Below are 20,510 nucleotides of genomic sequence, written 5' to 3' on the forward strand. Positions count from 1 at the left end.
GGAACCTCCCCATCCATCTTTTTGCCCCATGGCAGGTGTTATTAGGCAATCCAGACAGTCTTTCATTGATAGTTTTGCTTTTTCCAGGACAGCAAGTACCAGAATGCAAAGAAAAACTGAAATAAATAAGATACAATGGACACGGGGAAACAGCTTTCTATGTATGTTCAAGAATATAGGCGAGAGAAGCAGATTTTAATAAATCTGATAGGAATAGTTTATAGCCTTTTTATCCAAGGATTTCTCTTTGCTGTGGCTAGGAACCTGAAAAAGATATTTCAATGCATAGTAAAAAACTGCTGAGTGGGGCTACATTATGTGTGACCCTCTCAACCACTCGGGCTTTTGAGCCAAAAGCACTCTGCATTGAGGTGCTACTCATAGTTTTATCTTTGCCCTTATAGATGTTTGTGGAGTCATTCTGGCATGCAAAGTGTTGTTAGTGATTACTTTAAGGATGGGTTGAAGGTGTCAAACATGACATGGGACAACTTGAGGCCAAGGATATAGGTGAAAATGAAGAAATGGTCGTCAAGAAACCCATCACCTCAATCCCACTACCAAGATGCTATTACCATAATTGTGTGTTTGTCTCTATTGCTTATTTTAGTCCATGAAGAAACATCAAACCTCCCAATTTCTGGTGCTCCCCCACAATGCTCCCTTTCCACCCCAGCCCCTCCTATGGAACTTCCAACCCACACCACTGCAACATACATTTTCAAGTTAAGTCTAGTTCAATCCTCCCCCCAAAATTCCTTGTAATGGGTTTCATGGTCATTTTCACAAGATGTCCGCTGTTTTTGTTGTGGGTTTCCAGGTTTTCATCTCTCTCAGTGTTGGAAATTCCACCAGCTGATGCACTGTTAAACTGACAAACGTGGGCTTGGTCCACTCATGCTCCCGGAATCCCCAATACTTTGGTATGTGATAAAACGCGGCAGACATGAATGAGTGATCTCAGGGCTGTGCAACACCCTAATAGCTTCATTGCACTCTGCAGCTGTGATACATAGGACAGGAAATTACTAGCAAAACCTGCTGGTCATGGAATACCCGGGGAAGGACTTGGATTGTCCACTTCTATGTAATTCAAGACCACTAATGATTTATCTTCAAGATGTAAGACCCCTTATTTGACCAACTGCACATACTGTGGTCCTGTCCCTGGCTGTCTGCTTAATGGTGAGCATATGGCACCTCTGTGTGACACCAGATACTGGTAATTTCGCCCCTCTGTGAAGTTAACCAGCCTAGATGACCCCTCCCACTCAGACAACAGCATTTTCGATTGGCAGAGATGCAGCCACGGCCCATCATACCGGCGGATGCCCCCCCCCCCTTTCCCCTAAAAAGAAGAGTGTTTGTCAGACTGATCAAAGTTCAGCCTGACAGACACTATGCTTGTTAAGGTCAGGCAGCCAGGAGCAAGACATGCGCTGGAGAAGTGTGGCTCACTGGTTAGAGGAGGCAGACCTGGAAGCAGAGGTCAGCCCGGGACCAGGGTTCAATTCCCGGCTCGGCGGGGTCTTGAGTCCTAAAAAAATGTCCATGGACTTGACAATTCTCACCCCGGTGCCTACTCGATTCACGGGTTCACACTTTGCGACTCTGGGCAATAGCTTGCTTAATCTCCACAACGGCCCCTCACGGCGGGATGCCTGGCTTTCACCTTGCGGATACCCTGCCGGGGTTATCTCACAGGTAATACCAGGACGGGTTCCCTAAGCAAGCGCTTAGAAACCGCTCGGTGATTTGCGCTATATAAATTCCTGTACATTTACATTGTACATAAATGCGCAGATGCCTGACCGCCTGAACTGAACTTTGCAGGATGAAGATTTCACAGCCCCGTGGGCGTGAACTCCTCAGCCTGGAAAACGTGCCTCCTGCCCCTCTCCCTCGTGATGAGGGGGTGCATCACTGACAGCCCAGACCAGGGCGCTTCAGTTTTAAGCCCTGAAGTGCCCAGGGCTGAGTGCCAATCAGTGACACCTCTTCACAGAGTGGGGTTTGGTCAGCAGTCTCACCAACTCCATACCACTCTGTGATGAGTGAGGGACTGCTGCCTTCCCTTATTGCCTGATCTAAGGTCAGCTAATGAGGGAAGGTATCAACCCCAAACCTCCGAGGGCCTCTGAGGCTTCCCTCCTGAAGAGCTGCAGTGAAGGTAGGTTTCATATTTTTTATCTTTGGTGGCTGCATGTATGCATGAATGCATATGTATTTGTGAGCAAGTGTTGTAAATGGGTGACCCACTGAAGTCATCTGCAGAGGAGGACCAAATAATGTAGCATGTTTTGGTAAACAATGCGCAAGTAAAGGCAAATGATGCAGCGTAATGTGCTACATTTTAGGAAGTATGACCTCATTATTTTGTCATTTTTACACGTTAACACTATCTCAGAAAGGTTTCACCTAATTAGTACAAGTCTGACTCCCAATTACAATAATAAGCAACGGAAAGATGACCAGTTAACCTTTGCGAAGCGCCTTCCACTGAGCTGCAAAACTTGCTGCCACATTTTTAGCAACTTTCGATCTGTTTAGGCTAGAACTAACATTTTGTTAAAATCTGCATACAATTGATTATGTAGTAAAGTCGGCAAACCCATATTTGTACGGAAAATAACACTGCTGCAAAATCGCATAGTTCCAGTGGCCTTGATTTTATCCTTTACACTCATATCATTTTTTTAAGGTCGAGCCTGGGCAGCGCATGCGCTGCTCTGCGAGGCATGTTGTATTGAGGAGGGACTTGAAGCTCCGCCCAGTCTCCGCCCACTCTCCGCCCATGTTTTTCATTGGCTTGTGTCATTGTCCACTGTACACTGTGGCTGTTCATTGGTCAAAAGGCTTAGTAGTCCGTCTTCAGTACCACCTTGTCTCATTTTATAACATCCCATGGCCACACCCTCTCTTACGAGTGTTGTTACTCAGTAGGCTTTAATTACAGCCTCCCAGCACTATTTTCTCAAATAGCTTTCTCCTGCCTGCTGTTGCAGGCATGACACACTCTCCCTTAATGCTTTTTTTTATTTTTGAGCACGCATTTGCAATGCAATAGGTCTCGCATTTTGCGAGACTTTAAGCTATTAACATTGTCAATGACAATGCCTTTAATTTATCTGTTTTAAAAACAACACATAAATACAAGGCATTGTCATTTACAATTCCAATAGCTCAAACTCTTGTAAATGCGAAGTTTGTTTGCCTCCATTTTATTTTGCAATGTATAAATTGGGCATGAAAATATAACGGCATGCACAAATGGTGAATCGAACGTTTTTGCTTCTGTTGTTTTTACTAAATTATATAAATAATATTTTTATTTATTTGGACTTTTAGCCAGCCCCTTCATCCATTTGGCTGTTGTTGTTTTTTTCACACATGTCTACCGCCCACTACAGCATACAGAATGAGTCGGTGAGTCAGCCATTGGCTAACTTCACTTTCAGTGGCCGCATTCCTCCCTATCACATAGGGCAAATCCACACACAAAGTAGTTCCCATCAGTGCCAGGGACTGCTATGGCACTCTGTGTTTATTAAGACCAAAGATATTTTTGCTTTGAGCCAATGTTTTTTTTTTAGATCGATGACGGTGAGACAGCTACCCCAACAATGTTTATATGATTATACAACGCTAACAGGTACCACGCATGGCATTACCACGCAAATTTTACTTCGCAAGTGGCTTTACCACGCAGCATTTTAGAACGCAGGATTATACAATCCAAAAAAAAGTTACGAAACATCTAACTTCCCTTAGACACATATGTCATTGAAATGTACATAATAATAGTGATAGGCTAACAAAAAAAAATAGTCAAAACTGCAGAACAAAGCAAAAGATTGATGTATAAAACAATCAAAACAACAGATTTCCTTACATTTAAAAATGCATTTAATTTAAAGCGTGCTTAAATAATACTTTTTTAAGAATAAAGATTAGATTCTTACCCGACACCTGCACACCTTTCACCAGCAGCCCTTACTTCAACCAACCACGGAAACAAGCGCCAAAACACGTCTAGCAAAATTTAAAAAGGACTTCTATAATGATGTACACGCCACGTCGTTGGGGAGGCTCTTTCCTTGAATGACAGAGGCACTGAAGAGCGTTTTTGTGTAGGTTTCCTTCTTTTTTTTTTTAAACCCGCTAGTTTTTTGTTTTTTTTTGGTGGGGGGGGGAATCCCCCAGCCCGCCCAAGCCCCATTTTTTTATTGGACCTTTAACTCACATTCCTTTACTACGTATTTCGTAGTAAAGGAATGCGTGGTAAAGGTTATAGTGGTAACCACTCATGCTTTGTAAAGCATGCATGGTTAGTGCATTCGTGGAAACGGCCGCGTTGTAGTGGCTGTTTTCCCCCAACAATGACGTTTTGCAGCAATCACGACAAAATTAAAGCCAAAGGCAAAAGTACTGGCATAGACAATGCTTGTTTGCAATGCACTCTAACTGAAGAAGAATATGTGGTGTCAGGGGGGGAATTATCTTTCTTTCACACGTTAGCAGTTTATAGATCCTTCCATCTTTGGTCTGTACCTTTCCTCGCTTTGTAGACGTCATCCACATATTCATAGACAGACACATAAAATTGTATTGGATTGTAATTGCACTTATATAGCGCATACTACCCCTTGTGAGGCATTGATGCGCTTTTACTGCGAGTAGCATGCTACTCCGGAACCCATAAATGATTAGTGGTAAATACTATAGTGATATATTAAAGTCATTTGAACGGTGGATATGTTAGTTAGTTATTTGGATTGAGAAGGATAGGACTACACTGACCCCTTTCCTCTTTATGCACTTTACTGATGTGTGCATTTTGTGCTTTCTACAGATCAAAAAACCTTCCCCTTCTTTTTGTTTTTTTTTTGAGGTCATCCATTCACCCACTTGCCTTCTTGCAGACATGAGGGGGCTGCAGATTGTCAATATTTTCGTCTTTCCTCTGTCACTCACTGTGAATTGCTACTCCAGCGTGAAATAAACCAGCCAGACGATGAACGAGCACACAACCAGCCATATATATCAGACAGCTCTAAAAAAATAATAGAGAAGAACGATGCTAAAGAATCCTCTGTCTAACTTTTTTTTCCTCTTGGTAAGAACCTTTTGAGGCACTTACTGCTTCAAAAGCATCTTCTGTGCGCGAGACGCTCTTGTTAGGGCATTGTTGTAAATTGAATTTCATTTTCTTTTGTGAAGATCCTCTGGAACCCGAAAAAACTATTATGTAACTTAATTAACACAATTGTTGGACTCTTTGTGCTCATTCGTAGCTCGCTGTGAACTCTTGTGAATGTTTTTTGTCTAGAAGTGAAGCCTGCAGGACAAAATGATCTTCAGACGTCTGGCTTCTGTCTTGAACATGTGTTTTTATCTCTTCCCCTCACAAAAAGTTTCAAACTGCTTCCATCTCCCTGGAACTTACAGTAGGAACAATATAAGTAAATGACAAGTTCTTATATCACTAAAGCACACAGGTTTCCAAGCAGGGCGTCAAAGGCTATCATGTAGGTTGGCATGTTTGGCCCTTTTAGGGCCCAATGGCTGAGCCTCTCCTCCACTCCCATAGATTTTCCAGCACAAAATTGTTCACACCCACTAATGCAACACACACACAATCACAAATGTATTGCAACAAACTCATCCACTTCTGGGTAATGTGCACTTCCCTCTTGTCTGTGTGTTCTCTCTCTCTCTCTCCCTCTCTCTCTCTCTCTCTACCCCCCTCTCTCTCTCTCATATTCCTGGTAGTCCTGCTGCCTTGCACCATCTCACACAATTGTCCATCAGTCCTTCTTCTTGTCGTCCATGAAGTTCACCAGTGGCGTGGGGACCTCTTCCCACACACACACTATAGCAGCTTAAGGTGGGGCTGCCACTCGGCCTGATAAGCTGGTGAACAGGGGCAACATAAACATCAATTCTTTGTTTTTGTGCCTCGTATGTCTGCAGAAAAATATTAATAAATAACACTGTTAGGAAATACCATGAGAGAGGGTTGTGAGCGTTTACTGGCATGCACAGGAAAGGAAACACAAAGAAAAACATCGAATAAGGGAAAAATAGAGAGAGAGCAATACATAGAAAAACAATGAGCATGAGAAATGAAGATATGAAAAAAGTAAGGGTGAGTAAAAAAAGATGGGTAGATAGAAAGGGAGGGGGCGGAGATGAAAGGTGAGTGCAAGGAAGGAAGGAAATGTGAAAGGAAAGAAAGATTAAAGGAAGGATGAAAGGGTGAAATAATGACTGGATGGGTGTGTGAAAGGATCGATAGATTGAAGGGTCAAAGGTTGGATGGAAAAGTGAAGGATTAACTGGTGAAAGAGTGAATGGGTGGAAGAACGGACAGCTACATGAACATATTGATGAGATGATGAGTGAAATGATGGATGGATGAATGGATGTGGTACTGGGTGGGAACACAAAGTGGAACGGATGAGTAGATGGAAGGCTAAATGGATAAATAGGTGGAAGGAGGGTCGCATTTGCTCACTTTGCACACTCTGTTTGGTTAGAGATATATTTCAAGACGGGGTATTTTAATTTTCTGGCTACTCCCTTGAGTGTTAATCAAAAAAAGGAAGTGTAGAGGAAGCGATAGAATCACCCTCCTGGAAGATTCATATAAACAAAGAGATTCTATCAAGAAAAAGTGCAAGTGTTTATTTTTAAGGGTTTTCATATATATATTTTTGAAAGGGAGGTTGGCTCTTCATCGGACAAGTGGGATGAAGGCACTATGTGCTTTTAAAATACCCCTCACACACTAAGAGTCCCTTAGTGTCATGCTTCATCATGGGGGTCTTCCCGTCCCTCTACGGGGCGGGGCGTGCTACGACCTACGAGCTACGCGGGAGCACTTTAATTTTGTGGTGAAAGACTATGTGTTTGTGCAGTGACAGTGGAGGTGGTGAGGTGTAGGGACCTAATGATGTGATTAAAAAAGGTTAAAAATTCCCTGGCTAGTGGAAAAAATAATTTTATTCGCTTCCCTGGCTGGGAATATTAAAAAGGGGTAGTGGGGTAGGGCTGTTTAGCAACTACCGGGTCGACATGTTTCACAGACAGTCCCCTACTGTCTGATCATCAGGACCAGTGGTGGTCCCTACTTGGAGGTACTCAGTTCTAAGTAGTATAGCCTAGAGTCCTACAAACTGATAACAAAAATCGGCTAACAGTTTGTGCTTCAGGGCATGAGTTGGCCCAATGTGAAGCGCGAAAATGAAAAAAGACGCAGTGGTCTCTGCAAGAGAAAGGGAAAATAACAGGATGAAGTAAATACATTCATAGCACATGGTTAGACTCAAACTTGTCATTGAATTTTTGAACAAAAACTCAAAAACGAGTAAACCGATCGCACAATTTTCTATCAGCCGAAGTACAAAACATTGGTAGAAATGGGTGTCAGTCCTTCTCTGTGAGTCACTGTTATATGTATGTTGAGAGTTTATGTATGTTTGTCTTACCGAAAAACAAAGCTCTGCAATCAGGAGTATATTTGGTAAAAGCTATCTTCAAATTTTTGCTAGATATGCATATGTTCAAAAATTCAATGACAAGTTTGAGTCTAACCATGTGCTATGAATGTATTTACTTCATCCTGTTATTTTCCCTTTCTCTTCCAGAGACCACTGCGTCTTTTTTCATTTTCGCGCTTCACATTGGGCCAACTCATGCCCTGAAGCACAAACTGTTAGCCGATTTTTGTTATCAGTTTGTAGGACTCTAGGCTATACTACTTAGAACTGAGTACCTCCAAGTAGGGACCACCACTGGTCCTGATGATCAGACAGTAGGGGACTGTCTGTGAAACATGTCGACCCGGTAGTTGCTAAACAGCCCTACCCCACTACCCCTTTTTAATATTCCCAGCCAGGGAAGCGAATAAAATTATTTTTTCCACTAGCCAGGGAATTTTTAACCTTTTTTAATCACATCATTAGGTCCCTACACCTCACCACCTCCACTGTCACTGCACAAAAACATAGTCTTTCACCACAAAATTAAAGTGCTCCCGCGTAGGTCGTAGGTCGTAGCACGCCCCGCCCCGTAGAGGGACGGGAAGACCCCCATGATGAAGCATGACACTAAGGGACTCTTAGTGTGTGAGGGGTACTCCCTTGAGTTCCACCCACATGATCTCATTTCCCATATCTCGTCATGCCCTCCCTAGCCATGCCGGTATTTGTGTAAAGTGGGAAGGAAGAGCTCCCTGCAGCATGTTGTGTCTGCACCAAGACCCATGCTATAATTTACTAGCAGCCCGTCCCGACCTTGTCCGGGAGCAATCAGGCTTCAGGGCCCCCGCCAGCCCCGGCCCCTGCCCGCCCCGACATTGTCCGTGGGTCCCCCTGAGCCTTACCTCATCCGCCGCACCTCCCCGTGCTCCTGAGTTCACTGGTCCGCCGCTCCTCGCCGCTCCTCCCCGCCTGTCCGCCGCTCCTCTCCGCTCCTCCCAGCCTGTCCGCCGCTCCTCGCCGCTCCTCACCGCTCCTCCCCGCCTGTCCGCCGCTCCTCCCCGCGCTCATGTCCGCCGCTCCTCCTCACGCTCCTGGACGCCGCTCCTCCCGGCGCTCCTGATGTCAGCACGCACGTCGCGGCCGGCGCTACTTCAATGGGACTACTTTTTTTTTCTCTGAAATTTTTTAAATAACTTATATTTTTTTAATTTATGTAGCCTATGTGCATCTGCACACCCTGACAATTACAACGATGTATTGGGTGTGTGGATTGGCGCTGTGGTTCCCGAGTTTACCCGCCTCAAAGGTTCAAAGTTCTTCCTTTATAATAGTAGTATAGAAGATCATGATTACTTCTATGTGAATACTTATGTTGAAAAACATTACAGTTTATGTTAGTATATTTACATAATATGTTATATTCCTCAACACCTGTTCTCCCCCCTTTACCTTCCCATCTTAGACTGCTCCAGGTACTTCTGTCACTTGGAATGTTGGTGGTTCAAACTGAGTGAGGAGACACTGGAGGTGGTACGATTTGTCTAATAAATTGACTTAGTACTGGAACCGTCTTCCGTCTTCATGATAACAACCCTTAAGCTTACTGAACCCTGACACTTGTTATACAGCCGAGACTAACTCTCGGCGCTCTCTATCTATTCTCTAAAGGCACCATGCTTTCCCTGGTCTATTAATAACATTTTTTTTCGAGGTCTTCAAACGTGCGCCTTGAAGGGCACTCAGAAACATTAGCAATGCATGCATTACCCAACTGAGCTACCTTAGCACTTTGGAACGCATGCATGCTGCTCTGGGCCCATTGTTCCACCTCCAGCTGATAAAGGGCGCTCAGTCATGCGGGCCTGGTTACCGTAGCATCCCCACATAGTGATCTGCTCTCAGTCAAGGGCGTAGACATGAAACAATGCACTCCCTCTGGAGGTTACTCTGTTTAAAAAAAATCTATTGGATGTACAGGAATACCGACAGTACGCATGGGAGTGTAACGCATCTCTTAAATCGCCAGCAGGTGACTCACCGGGTATGAATAGGTACTCGATGTAGCAGCGAGACAAAACAAAATAAAACAAGTCATAACAAATCAAGAGAGACCACTGGAAGTCATGGAGGCAGGGGTACGGTAAGCGCAACAGCTGATGGCTTGAGGGGTGGGCAGACAGAAGACAAGCATTTGCAATGCACTACCATTACAATTACGATACAATACAATTTTATGTGTCTGTCTATGAATATGTGGTTGACGTCTACAAAGCGAGGAATGGTACTGACCAAAGATGGAAGGATCTATAAACTGCCAAAGTGTGAAAGAAAGATAATTCCCCCTGACACCACATATTCTTCTTCAGTTAGAGTGCATTGCAAACAAGCATTGGCTATGCCAGTACGTCTGCCTTTGGCTTTAATTTTCTCGTGATTGTTGCAAAACGTCATTGTTGGGGGAGCTGTCTCACCGTCATCGAAAAAAATAAAAAAAATTGGCTCAAAGCAAAAATATCTTTGGTCTAAAAAAACACAGGGGGATATTACCAAGGACCCTTATCGCTGCTTTAGCGGGACTTTTTCCCGCTAAAGCGGCGATAATTTGATCGCCCTTTTACCAAGCTGTCGCTAACACCAGTTAGCGACAGCTAGTAGGAGGTAGCGAGCATCTTGGGGCCCGCTTTGAATGTCAGCGATATTTATCGCTAATGATCTGCAAAGTGGGCGTGCCAAGATGTTAGCTAAGCGCGAATATCTCCAAAAGGTAATGCCTGCCCAGAGCAGTTCTTAGTTATGTTATCCAATGGTAGGTAGATAACATGGCTAAGAGCATTGTCACGATAATGTGTGAATATCGCTGTATTTCCAGCGATATTCACGCATTTTGAATGATTTTTATCATTTCTGAGATAAACCTTGATGATATCAAGGTATCTCAGCGATAAAAATCGTCGTAGCGCGGCGATAAAATTATTCCCGCTAACCCTGCTTAGCGATAAATATTGCTATTTCTAGGTAATATGCCCCACAGAGTGCCATAGCAGTCCCTGGCACTGATGGGAACTACTTTGTGTGTGGATTTGCCCTTTGTGATAAGGAGGTAGGCGGCCACTGAAAGTGAATTTAGCCAATGGCTGACGCACTTACTCATTCTGTAAGCTGTAGTGGGCTGTAGACATGTGTGAATAAAACAACAACAGCCCAAGGGATGAAGGGGCTGGCTAAAAGTCCAAATAAATAAGAATATTATTTATATTATTTAGTTAAAAAAACGGCAGCAAAAAATGTTCGATTCACTGTTTGTGCATGCCTGGTCTTTATATTTTCATGCCCGATTTATACATTGCAGAATAAATTGGAGGCAAACAAACTTTGCTTGTGATATTCGTTCAAGTTTACCACTTTCTGCTCACAGTTGAAACACAAATCAGAAATAAGCACAATTTGCTTTAAACTGCTCCAGGCGCTAAAATAGGGTCAAATGCCTATTGGGGCCATTGTAACACGATTGTCAGGGTCTAAATGAGACTCAAAGTCGGAGGACGAGTGAGGCAAGGAGTTTGTGATCACTTGTGTTAGACCGAAATAATACTGAAACCAAGCATAAGTGGTAACTTGAAACATTAGGGCATATGTACAAGCCCCGATCGCCACCACATCACTTTTTATGAGATGGTGGCGATAGGGGCTTAGCCTTTTTTACAAGGCAGCATTAAGCCTTGTAAATCATGCCCCCTTTCATGCCATGGTTAGCGCAAAAAGGGTGGGCAGTGGGTGATGCGTGGACGTTACACCGCAACACCCATTGATTTTGGTGCTGCCTCCATATACAAGGGCAGTGTACATAGGAGGCAGTGGCAAATTTAAGACCAGGTAAAACCTGGTCTTAATTTGGCAAAACGGGGAGAAATGCATTATTTCTCCTTGTTTTTGCTTTCTCCGTGTGTGCTGCCTTGTGAAACACACATGGAAAAAGCAAAATGCCATGGATTGTTTATGTACAGGAAGGTCCCCCTTCCTGTACATAAACAATCCTTTAAAAAATGCAATTTTGTGACTTTCATGTGTTCTGCATGAAGCGGCACACATGAAAGTGACAAAATGGCATTTCATGATTGTATATGTGCAGGAAGGGACACCTTCATACACATAAACAATCCTCCCCAGCACGCAGACACCCCTGCTCTATGGTGCAGAGGTGCCTGTGTTGGCGCTACACTGTTAATTGTAGCGTCAGTGCAGGGGGAAAGGCAAGGCTGCACCATATCCTTGTAAATAGGGTGCAGTCTTGTGTTTCAGAAGTGGCGGAGTAAGGCGTTAAGCACCCGCAGAGTAACGACACGCTCCGCCACTTCTATTGCACATATCCCCCATTGTGTGGTAATGGTATTTCTGCGGACAGTTTAGACAGAACTGCGGTACCCTGAACAAGGCAGTAACTCTGTAACATGAAAGCCTTCCCATATTTTGTGTACTCCAAGACCTGCCCTTGATTCTGCTGTTAACAATTCTGTTGCTAACTGACACAATTGACTTTCTATTAATGCTATGGAGCCTTCCCGGGCTTGGATTCAAGGTTGTGTATTGGAGAGACAAAAGGTAAACATTCATATGTAGTCTTTCTTTAGTCTCACTGACTCACTCTGGCGTACTTGTCAATCTTGCACATGAGTCACATGTGCATTTATCACAGTCTGTTTCAAAGAATCCGCTCACTGAAGCCTTTCAGGTTACCCCTATGGCAGTCTGTTTCCTCTGTCCATGCATGTTTGAATGACATCACAGGGCATTGATATGTAGCTGCAGTCCTTGTAGTCATAATAGAGGCGAAGAAGAATGACCTGTCTGAGAAGACAAATTGAGCAGTTGCATTACTCAGAGATAAAGTTCAAGATAAAGCACGAGGGATTACCAAAGTCTAAAGTGTGATAGGTCTGTTTGCTTCCGGACTCTGCTAGGTATATTTGCTCGGAAACATGATCAGGGCCCTGACCCTCTGCTCGGAAGTCTAAATCCATCATTCTCAGTCCCGCAGGAGAACCAGTCGGTCAACCTGCTGGTGGCGAATCCCGTCATTGCATGGTCATGGTATCATTTAGGAATTATGTATGTCTTCTGTTAGTCATGACCTGTTGATTTTACTAAAATTATATGTTTTACATACAGAGGCTGTCAGCAAGTCCTACTCATGCATTGGTCTGTTGTGTCATTAACAATTTGTATTCCGCCCACTACCTCATTTGTTCTAGCCTTAGGCAAGATTTTATGATTTTACAAACATTATGTGTATTATATGTTTACTAAAAGGGGCTTTCAGCCAGTCCTCTTCATTCATTGGTCTGTTCTGTTATTCATATTTTTTCCGCCCACTCCACATTAGGTTCAGTGTTGGCCAAGATCTTTTGAATTTACTATAATTATATCTATAATATCGTTATTTAAGGGGACTTTAAGCAGGTCTTCATAATCCATTGGTCTATTGTTGTGTCAATCACATTTTTCTCCTTCCCACTAAAGCATTAGGTCAGGCTGTAGCCAAGAAATTTTGATTTTACTAAATATTATGTGCTTATTTATAGGGGTTTTCAGCCAGTCCTCTTCTTCCATTGGCCTTTTCTTATATCATTCACAATTTCTTTCCACTCACTACAGCATCCGGCATGAGACAATGTTCCAGCACACGTCAGCAATTGGCTAACATCACTGTTAGTGACAGAATTCTGCTCTTTCTCATGAGCACATCTACACACAAAGTAGTTGTCTTCAATACTCAGGAGTACTAGAACAATGTGTACTTTTTGAGACAAAATATATTTTTGCTTTCAGCCAATTTTTTAAAAAATTCAGATCAAAATACTTTATTTCAGCCTAAAAGGCCATAAAAGTAAAAGAATAATAAAATACAATATATGCGTAAATAGATTTTAAAAATACATTCATCCGTTGCTCGCTTTGTCAAATCTATATACATCTAGTCTATTGCAGTTCATTTTGAATCTGGATGAGTTCCACCAGTTGGTCTTGACAACCTGGCGATTTCACTGCTGTCTTATTAGTTTAAAAAGTGCCTGTGCAATATAATAACAGCAAAATACTATTTATTCTGTACTAATAGTATCGAGTTCTTTAGAAAGTGCGTTTGCAATAAATGCAAATGGTACCAAATCTAATCCTATACCATTCTGCAAGAACGTTGGCATGGATTAATTTATATCCAAACTGATAGGAAGACTGGTAAGATTTAAGTATTCATAAAAAGTTCCATAAAATGCCAATTAACCTAAAGCAATCAGTTCTTAAAATCATCATATTATAACTAAAAACATGGAAAGTAATAAAATACACAACAGTTTAAAAATACTTAGGTTTTTACACAGACGCCTAGCTATTTCAATTTCATTCCCCATCTTGGGGAGTATGGTGCTCCCCTATAAGGTTACCAGAGCCTTGCGCTCGGATCATAAATATCTGTTGCAAACTGTCAGAGTGAAAAGAGCCCGGACGGGTGGCAGAAGATTCTCAGTGAACGCGGCCAATTTGTGGAATGCGCTTCCTTTGAATCTACGTTCTGAGACCTGTACTATGCGGTTCCGGAAACTACTCAAGATCCACCTGTTCCCCGCTTAATGTTTCCTTTCTATTACTAGCCTCCAGAGCCTTGGACAAGCGCTGGGATGCCCGAGGGTAACCGCGCGCTATACAAAATTCCAAATAATAATAATAATAATTTAGTCTTAACCAGGATATATAGCCTGTGAGAAGTTGGCCTGATATCTGATGTCCACTAGTTCTAGTGGGCACCTTGCACCAGTCCAATCGACCCTTATTGATGGTGGTTGTAAAGTCAACCTTATAGAAAGCTATCCTAGGGGTAGCAGTGGCGAGCAGTCTTGAGGCTAAGACTTCAGAGAGCGTATTAAGCTAGTTGTTTTACCAATTATAATCTCTTGAGCACCAAATTAAAGCACACCACACAAAGTATATTTTAAACATTTATGTATTTATTCTAAACACCACCCCTGTGGACTCTTTATGAGGTCAGGGGTAAAAGTACAATACAAGGAACTTAATTAGCATACGATAAGTTGCACAGTATACGTTTTGCGCTAGGGGCCTCGCAAACCATATACTGAAATAGTGGTATAAGAACCACTTGAAAAATAGAAAGCAGGCCTAGGGACTGTGGAATCGCTGGGGCTACTCAGAACAACCAAGGGTTAGGATGTAGGAGGCCCACGGGAGACGCGTGCAGTGTCTAAACACAGCCCCGGGTTACCATTGACTTTCTAGGGGAAACAAACAAGTTACAAATGTACAGTTTAAGGACACTTCTAGGATAACTACGATGGAACCCTTTAAGACTTAGACACTTGGAGGGCCAATGCCCTCGAGGCTACCAGAGTACTCGTGTTACCTCACCCACGGAAGCCGGGTGCATAGGTGTCTTTTGGTGTTGGGCTTCGTTGTCGATTCCAATGAAGAGCTATGAAGAAGTGCTGCAAGCGACCAGAGGAAAAGTGTCCGGAGGATCCAAGGGTGGATCAGAGATGTGAAGAACCTGAAAGCAGAGGAGACAGAGTCTGGGCCACTAGCCAGTGACCAGGGCGGCGATAGGAAGATGCCACCGGATGTCGGGTGATTTCAGGTGAAAAGGGGAAGCGTGTCTCTTCAGTAAAGAGGACCAGGAGGTGTCGACGACAACCAGGAGCTGGAATCAAGCTGTCCCAGAAAGGATCTAGTTGACTGCGGTGTCGGTATCTGGATTGGACCCAACAAGCCTTGGCAAACGCAATCCACGCAAGATGTCGAGATTGGCTTTGGTGCAGACCAGCAAGGTCTGAGGCGCTTCTCCTTTGCAGGAAAGCTGGATGGAACAAGCCTGGAGCAACCAGGAAAGCAAGTTGAAACAAAGGATTGTCTTCTTGGGGGCTCAATAGCCAATCGACTAGGAACCGCAAAGTCGAGTCGAGCTGAAATGAACAAAGCGGGCCTACGGGACACTCGTGGAGTGTGGGCCTCTGAGCTTCAGTGCAAAAGGTGCTCGGGGCTAGGGCTTCAAGCACTCCAATGCACAACTTTGGGATACCTTGGGAAGTTGGTGCAGGTAGCAAAATGCAGGATGTCCAGGAGTTCCGGTCCCACATCTCTCGTGTTCGCCACGGGTCTCAGCTTTGATGTGAGCGAAGGTCGGGTCAGAGATGTCTGGAAGTCCATGTCCTATTTTTCAGATTCTTCGGGACCTTGCGGGAGCCTCGAAAATGCAGACCGGCAAAGATGCTGTTAGTGCCTTTTTGAACAGGGTGGTCACTCCTTGACCACAAGGGAGATTTCTTCCATCTTCCAGTCGAAATGGAATGTCGAAGGTCCAGGATATATGTTGCAGAGTTTCGTTGAGGGTAATCTAAAGTCCTAGGGACTGGGGTTCTATACTTATAGCAAGTTTAGGGGTTGGACTAACTCTAAGGTCCCTCCTATGGGTGGACCTGGGGAGGGGTGGTTACACTCCTTCCCCTTTGTCCAGTTTCGCACCAGAGCTGGGACTGAGTGCCCTAGCAACCGGTTTGAACTGGGAAATGCATGGAGCACCTAGTGTGCCCCAGGCAGTGACTGGAAAGCATTCACTGAATGCAGCCCTCCCTGCCCCAATACACAAAGAGCCTGTCTGGGGAGGTGCCAGCACCTCCCTGGGCAAGAAACCTATTGTCCAGGCCTCCCCTGCCGGAGTTTCATCCAGCAGCAGGAGGGCAGCCTCGTGTCTGTGGCAGCAGCATCCATTTTGTGATGCTGAGGCTCTGTTTAACTTTAACCGGGTAAACCAGTAACTACATGTCTTCTCCCTCTAGAAGGGTGGAATGCTACCCCCAACACCAGAACTGGTGGGGGGGGGGGGGTAGTATTCCAAAGTGTTTGACACCTTACACAACATGTTTTGATAAACCCAAACCAAAGTTAGCATTAACCCAGAGGATTATAATGCACTTTAGAGTATATGGTATGGCTACATAATAGACCAGCTATAAGGGGATGGTTCCAAAAGATGCAGAGGGGCTCAGCTCATGCTAGGGCACCCTCTCACAAAAAACCAAGCACTCTACCTCCAGGATTGTCGAGGTCTGCCGTAGGAGTGGCTTATAGGTGTATATGTGTCTATATAGGTATATAGATATAGGTATACTATATCTAAGTAAGGGGTGATTGCACCACCTTACCCAGGCTGTTATAACAGACCTGTGGGCTCAGTTTGGAAGGCTAACCAGGGGTGGCACAATACATGCTGCAGCCCCTGGTAGGCCTAGGGTGCACCCATGCCCTGGGTACCTATGGTACACTATACAGGGGCTCACAAGGGTGACCCAGTAACCAATCTGGTATGTACCTAAAGTACATGGTATCAATTTAGAGAGAGAACAGCTGGGCTGTGGGCCTGATTAGCAGGTCCACAGCCACACTAAAGTCGAAAAACTAGAGAATCACAGCAAAAAGTGGGGTAACCATAGGAAGAAGACGCTACTCTCCTACATAGCCCCCTTTGATTTTTGTCATAATTTTACCTGCCAGATTGTACAGCATTACCTCTAGGTGTCTTCAATTAACAGCCAATTTTAAAAGATTATAATTTTTGCCCTCCCTTTTTCCTCATGTAGGTAACAACCAATAGAAATCGGCTGAGGGCAAAAACTATTAAGCGTGAGTTGTCCGTTTTTAATATTCTCAACATACCATTCATTCTCCTGACACCAAGGCACCTAGCTATCGGTCTTATCCACTTCCTTCTAGCTGGTCTATATACGGGGCAGAAAAACAAAACATGTGGAATATCTTAATCAACCCCCATTCGACATAAGGTGCAATGGGACTCCCCCTCCTTGGCTTGTGACATTGACCATTTGGCAACAAAAGAGTTTCATTGTAATATACCATATCTAAATTTCAGGTAGAAACACTTTGCCAATAACAGTTCTATTTCATCTAAGAATGTCTCGAAATAGGGTGTCATTTTAAACTGGAAGAACTGCATGGTAAGTCTTCCATGGGAACTGCTTGAAATTACCTTATCTCTGACAAATTCCCAGAATAGGAATTTGATCTTGCGTTTTGACTCAGGAGTTAGTAGAGTTGGATTCGACCAATATCTGCTCAATCCTAGGTACAAAAGCCATGTTCTAATGTGAGTCAACCAAGGAAAAGAAACTTGGGTGTCAAGTGCCAGGAGTTCGATAAGTGGTTTTCTATACACTGATAGTTCCGGTGTAATCCAAATTCTGATCCAGAACAACAGTGTTCTCCAATTGCTAGGTACTCCATGCGTTTAATACACGGATCATAAGTCAGGGGGTCAATGGAGTATGTTGGGAAAGGGCAACAAACATTATCAAAATTTATTTTCAGCAATAGTTAAGGATTAAAGAGTACCACTTCCCCAAATCTCCACGCTGTATAGGCGGCAGTTTGAGCTCTGGACTTATATACTTCCAGAGCACCCCCTCCTAACTGGGATCTCATCAGTAAGCTCCCTTCCTTTGCCCCATCGTACTTTGGAGTTGTTGCCTTGGTGAAACCTGATAATTTGAATTAAGATCTCATCAGGTACACCCTGCTGGTGTAAGGATTTCCACAACGGGGCCCTTGGAATGGATTCAAATGTCGCCTTTAGGTCAATAAAGGGGACATATAGGTGGCTGGATCTTAATCTTATATATTTCCAACATATGATCATCAATCTAAATACTTTATCTATTATGCTTGTTTTTTGTCTGAAACCAGCCTTGCATGGTGATAGAACGTTTTCTTCTGTCATCCAATCAGTGAGCCTAGTTTAGATTTGTTTGGCATAACCCTTCTGTAGGACATCTGTCAGGCTTATAGGCCTATAATTTGCATGCTCTTCCCTGCTGCCTTTTTTTTTTTATAGCTGGGGACTATCTCTGCTCCCTTCCAGGGCAGTGGCACTCGCTGCCTCCTAGCTATTGCATTTGTCAATTCCTTTGTGTACTGTACCCACACTTCCTGGCAGTGTTTAAATAGGTCCCCCGGTATTCTATCGGGCCTGGAGCCTTTGATGACTAGATGGCTCCTACTGCAAGGGCAGTTTCCTCCGAGCTAAACTGTAAAGGTGTTATTTGATTAATAGACAAGAACCCCCAATGATTAAATACAGAGTGGCTAACTAATTCAAAGTCAGACATGATGTTATAGAGGTTTGTAAAATGCCTCTGCCAAGTGATAGGGTCTAAATAATGGTCAGACGCTGTCACATCGTTTCTAGATCCATGGGTCATCAGTGTCCAAAACATGGATTGGTCCCCCGTGTTTTGCCGCAGTTATATGCTCCTCCCAGATGCTGTTTTCCCAATTTCTTTGGGTTATCTTTTGTATTGTCTTGTATTCAGTTCTTTCTACTCTAATCTCAATTGCGTTTTTATTTCTGAGGGCACTAATAAGCCTAGTTTTGGTCAATCTGCATTCTTTGTCATGCCATGGATTAGGTGGCTGAGCCCCTTTCTTTGCAATTTTCTTTTTGTCCCAGGCTTAGTTAGGTGTGTTTGTATTTCTTCTACCAATCTTTGGTGGATGTTGGTTATCTTGGTGATTTCAAGAACTTGTTCCAGATAAGGACCTACCAAGGCGCTAAAAATGTTATAAATATTAGTTAGGGGTTCAAGTTGGTCTAACACAGTGGGCCATCTGAGTGACCATTGGCTGTTAGTTACCAGGGGCATTCTTAGCTCTACTGTTGGGTCAGGTTCTAATGTTTAATGGAATGGGAATGTTTCTCGTCTAAATCTAAGCATAGCGGAGATGGTCGCTCTCTGATCTGTTATCTACCTTAAAATCCTATGCGTATGCCCAGTGTGGTGTACTGATAAGCATATAATCTATTCTCGACCTTGAGTTTCCTCTTATAAAAGTATTTTCGCAAGCGAGATCTGAAGGGAGGCAACCATTGCATGCTCTAAAACCTTTTTTGATGGTAAAGTGAAATATTTGGATGGCCGAGGTGGTACACCTCGCTGTATTTTTTGACTGAAGACGAGGGATGCCTCTAAGTTGGTCTTCCTCTTCGGACACTACTTCAAGACCCAACATAGGTTTATAACAACAATTAAAGTCACCCCTTATGATGATGGCATCTTTGAGATCTATAGGTCCCAAGACCTCCTTAAAATGTTCTAACAAAGGCGCTTCTTTTGAGGATTCCCTGGGTCTTACATAGATATTAAAAAGATACAATTGTGTGGTGTTAGAAAACCTAAGTTTCAGGCCAAAGATATCCAATAAGTCTGTAATTACAGTTTCTATGGTGAAATGGCCCATGTCTCCTGGAAGAGACAGAGGTCAAAGCACTCTATGTAATTCTGACAATCCGGTTCCTTGAGTTTTTGTTTTAGCCCGGCTAAATTCCAAGAAATTATTTTTAACCGTTTAGGGATCGGGAGTATGTGTGTGATCAGCGTTTCACTAAGTGGGAGACAGTTGTCTTATCTATCTGGGTGAATAGAGTGACGAGTAATATCAAGGCTTGGGTTCGGACCAAAAAGGATATTGGGAATGACAGGGTTCGTATCTCATTCGGGGAAGACTCCCTTTGCCATCCTGTACCCTCTATAATCCCTTGCCAGTCAATTTACAGAATCTAAATTTGTTGTCTCCGGCATTGCTTGTTGTGAGTTGGTGCCTGCGGCCAGCTCAGAAATATTTTGCTCAGTGCTAGTCGATGAATCTGCAGAACCTAGATTCAATGTCTCCTGTGTTGCTTGATTTTTTTTAAACATATTGGTGAGGGCCCAGCTGCTCCACCAAAATTAAAGTTTTCCAAAAACCATGACAAAATGAAAAAGGCACTGACAAAGGCAAATTACTGGCAGCTAATGGGAGACTTCTTGGGTTCGACAATGCTTATTGCAGACTGTTTCCGAGTTTTCCCAATTAAAATGGGAGATAACAATTGTTGGCTGTCTTTCCAACCAACAATACCATAAAGCATCCCACTTTCCGTAACACTTTACACACTGATTTCGTCACACA

This window comes from Lissotriton vulgaris, chromosome 9, assembly GCF_964263255.1.
Source record: "Lissotriton vulgaris chromosome 9, aLisVul1.2, whole genome shotgun sequence".
NCBI lineage: Eukaryota > Metazoa > Chordata > Amphibia > Caudata > Salamandridae > Lissotriton > Lissotriton vulgaris.